General features: G+C 37.7%; 1 long non-coding RNA gene across 1 annotated transcript; it reads right to left on the minus strand.

Annotated features, from left to right (window-relative positions):
- Positions 1-3,038: 3,038 nt before the first annotated feature.
- LOC126601966 (uncharacterized) lies at positions 3,039-4,116 on the minus strand. Its single transcript, XR_007615904.1, has 2 exons — positions 3,800-4,116; positions 3,039-3,503 (listed from the first exon to the last, which is right to left on the minus strand). It is a non-coding gene; the product is annotated as an uncharacterized LOC126601966 (long non-coding RNA).
- Between the last annotated feature and the right edge of the window lie 370 nt (positions 4,117-4,486).

Raw genomic sequence — 4,486 nt, forward strand, 5'->3', positions numbered from 1 at the left:
ACTAGTAGGAAAAACACTTTGCGCGACGTAGATCCTTCGTCGCGCAAAGTCCAAAAAACGTCACGCAAAAATTAGCGCAACGAACCTTCGTCGCGCGTCAACCGTCGCGCCAAGGCAGTAACAGAAGGGTTTGCACGACGAAGAAGTAACCTACGTCGCGCAAACCCGCTTTGCGCGACGCAGGTCCTACGTTGTGCAAAACTACTTTGCGCGACGAAGAAGTAACCTACGTTGCGCAAAGTAGTTTTGTGCGACGTAGGACCTGCGTCGCGCAAACCCTTTTTTGGGGCAAAAAAAAAATTATTTAATTTTTAATAAATATTAATTAAATTCTAAACAATAATTAATAAACCAAGAAAAAAGTATTTGATTATAAAATATATGAAAATGTACATACAAGATGTCCGAACAAAAAAGAAAAAACTACAAGTAGTCTTCAAGCTACTGGTATCAGCTGGGTGAAGTGGCTGGAAGGTCAAAGGTGGAGCAAGATCAGGTGTTGGCATCGGGATTTGGAGGCCGGACATCTGTAAGGCCCGTACAATAGCCCTCATCTTCTCGCCTTGGGCCGCAAGCTGACCTTTTAGGGTTGTCACGTCCTCCTTCAAGGCATTGACTTCTCATGTGGTCGATCTGGAAGAAGAGGCACCCGTCTCATGAACCCACGCCTTCCCCATACACCGAACAACATTGCCATGACAACAACCGAACTTCTGATCCAGGACCTCATTCAGGATCTGAAAACTTGCATCCTCGCCTTTTGGCCTTTACTTGCCTTTACTTTCCTGATTTGGAGGGTTAATAAACTATGCAAAATATATACTCGGCTAAAATACTACTCTAGTAATAGTTAAGATGGACCATCCACAAATAAAGAAACTCATATTGTAAAGAATCCCAAGTGTTTAAAATCTATTCAGAACACTCCACAAACCCCAAACAAGATGGACCATCCTATTTCTGCCTAGAATCTGCCAATCTGGATACAGTAATGAGCTATTTTGTACTCATTATCTTATGTGCTTTCTTGTTGATGGGTGTATGTAGCAAACATCAGACAAGACGATGGTGGTCAATTTTGTGATCCTTTAGACTTTGAATGATCATCATCTCCAATTAGCCATTTCATACTTTAGTACTATCGTCAAATCCAATTAGCAATCCAATATCACCATAATTTTGAGTGTACAACTACAACAGTAGAGGCACTTGAAAATAAGATGATAAGATGGTAACTTCATTCTAGTTAATCAAATATTTTAGCTAGCAGCAAGTGGGTCAAGGCTCGATACCAAAGTCATAACTATGATTTTAAAGCACATTTCAACCAACAAAACCCAGAGTACACATGATAAACTATAATTCATTGATGGGAATGAAACATCTAAGAAAATATGAACTCAACAACCAAACCCAGTGTGCTCATGTCAAATATTAACAACAAAGGAATTTGTGTATGTATGTCAAGACTCAAGAATCAATTAAAAAATGTCACCCAAGATAAAAATCAATCAGGGGTGCTTTCTGTATTAGGAAGCCCATAACAATATTTAAAAAAAAGGCTATATGGGTTATAGATCAGAAAGGGGTGCTTTTGCATGCTCAAAAGATTTTTATGTAACCAAATCGGACAATTTTGGATAAGATTAAACCACAATAACAACAATATAGTTTTATACCAGCATGAGTCCAGATCTCAATTCAATTAAAGTAACAAATAAAAAAAACAAATAATATTTAAAAATATGAAACGGTGTAGACAAAAAGGAAATTATCACCACTTACCGATAAGTGATGCAGATGAAAACAATATGTCGAAGACAACACAGAAGAACCTTACCAATACAAAAGATAAGAAGATGAAGGTGAAAAGGGTCTCACTGATGTAGGCTCTGTCCTGCCCAATGTATATAATGAACTCCTCGAGCAGCTAGACCATGTATGTAATGCAAATCAGATGAATTTCAAATATCAAACTCAGTAACAAATTAACATAAGAAAGAAGAAAAAAATTGCTACGATCAGAACAAGACTACGTTGCTCAATACATCTTCTCACAAATAACTTTTTCTCATCCAAGGGACTGAAATTGATAGAACCAATCAGACATTAGGAGATGAAATTTGCTAGAAAATAGTGTTTAACACTAATCACAGTTGTAAACTGATAGTAACTTCCTCCAATGCTCAAAAGCATACATCTTCTCTCAAAGTTCACAATGTAACCAACCATGATCGAAACTCTCAACCAAAACCACCTTCCCACTTTCTCTGTTTTCTCCATCAAAACGAAAGTCCCAATCCTGCTATGCTATTGTTCATCATCCTAAACTAAATTCACCTGAACCCTCCAATTCGAAAAATAAATAGTCATTGAAAAAATAAACACTTTTTACATCAACCTTCAAAACAACTTTGCGCGACGCATGGGTACCTACGTCACGCAAAACATCTTTGCGCGACGTCTGTGTACCTGCATCGCCCAAAGTTAGGAAAAAAAGTGATAAAGCACATTGGTTTGGCGCCAAAACTTTGCGCGACGAAGCCTGGCGTCGTGCAAAGCTGTTTTGCGCAACGTTGGGTTACCTTCGTCGCAGCTTTGCACGACGCCAGGCTTCGTCGCGCAAAGTGTCGTTGTGCAAAGTTAGTTTACGCGACGTTTTCTGTTTAGCGTCGCGCAAACATACTTTGCGCGACGAAATTTGCTACGTCGAGCAAGTTTCCGTCGCGCAAACATGTTTTTGTACTATTTGCTACGTCCAGCAAGTTTCCGTCGCGCAAACATGTTTTTGTACTAGTGTTGAAAAATTACATTGTTCATAAAAATAAATAAAAGGTCAAAAAAGCCAAAAAAGTATACAGAAAATGAAAACCTCTATCACCATGCAACACATCTAAATCATCTATTCTTCAAGTTGCACCTCATAGAACATCCTTACAAAAAATAGCCAAATCAGAAATATTTGAGGCATCTAATTGAGTTCAAGGAAATTGATGAACACTTTGTTTTAAGAAAACATTGAAATTTCATCGTGATAATTAAATAAGCAAATGATTTTAGATTGAACTGAATTTTTACAAGGATGATCTAAAAATCAAGATTTACAAAATATAAGGTTCGGATCATTAAAGTTCGATGTGGAGTGAGATCCACAACTAATTTACATTTTTTTAAATAAAATGGGAATTTCTTCCATTAAAGGGCACACGAAATTGTAACATAATGACAAGTGAGAATCACTTGATGCAATTGCAGGACCACAAAATTTATGAACTGAACTGAAGGATCAAAGTGAAATGCGAGTATAAAGTTTTGTAACTGCTGCCGTAATTAGCCCATAAAACAAATACCTGGTGAAAAAGAGACCCTTCTGATGAAGAGGGGAAGCTGCGATGGGAGACGGAATGCTTCTGTTGTGGATATCTTTGAATTTCTTGATTCCTACTTCTCTACAAAGCTCTCCATCAGCTACAATTATTAGTGGCTGTCTACCCATATCAAACCTGTCAAGATGTGTATAATCAATAACTTAATAGCTATGCCATGTCAATATGGATGCGCCACCAGCTTTAGCAAATTCAGAACTCAAGTGACATAACTAAAATGTACAATTTATTACGAGATCATATGTCTAACAACCATCCTCCATTTGAGCCATATATTTCCGTCATATATATGAAGTTAATTTCAAACGTATACCATTTAGTAAAATATCTTTGGGAAAATTTTATCGAAAGATTAGACATAAATTTTGGTCCCAAACAAATCTGCTACATATATGCAATATAAGCATACTAACCTGAAAATAGGGCCATACTGTTTGGCAAGACTGAGAATATATCAGGACCATACTTTGCCAGCAAGGGAAGGTGTCCTACGAAAGGGATAACTGGTGGGCCAGGTACCCTTCTCACCTTCCAGTAGGGGCCATACAAGTAGCTCAAAACTCCTGCAAACATTGCTAACACCGTGAAAAGGGTCGGTGGTGATATCAGAAAACCATTGGTGAACATCAACGGCAGTTCCATACTTGCTGCCGCCGATCAGTTTCTGAATCCTGATTGCTCAGAGTCAGAGAGCTATGGTTGCTTTAGTATTTACTACTCTTTAAAAGTATCTTCGATATGAACTCTTACATAAGTATATGGTCATTGTCGCTATATAAATGATTATTTTTTTATTTTTAAGTCGTTTCGTTCTACTCGGCAGTTAGCTAACGATTAGAGATACTACAACGTATAAAATAGGGGTGTGCTATCCACACACCATTTTTTTACTTCTTACACACCCTTTGTTAATTTATGTCCGTTAATCTTCTTTAATTCATTCGATCTGACGGCCAAAAACTAAAAAAGTGTGAGAGAAGTAAAAAGGGATGTGTGAATATCACATCCCATAAAATATAGGGAGAGTTTAACTCACACCCTTGAGGTTTGGACTTATTACAACCATACCGTTTAACTCACACCCTTGAGGTTTGGACTTA

This window comes from Malus sylvestris, chromosome 15 (assembly GCF_916048215.2).
Source record: "Malus sylvestris chromosome 15, drMalSylv7.2, whole genome shotgun sequence".
NCBI classification, from domain to species: domain Eukaryota; kingdom Viridiplantae; phylum Streptophyta; class Magnoliopsida; order Rosales; family Rosaceae; genus Malus; species Malus sylvestris.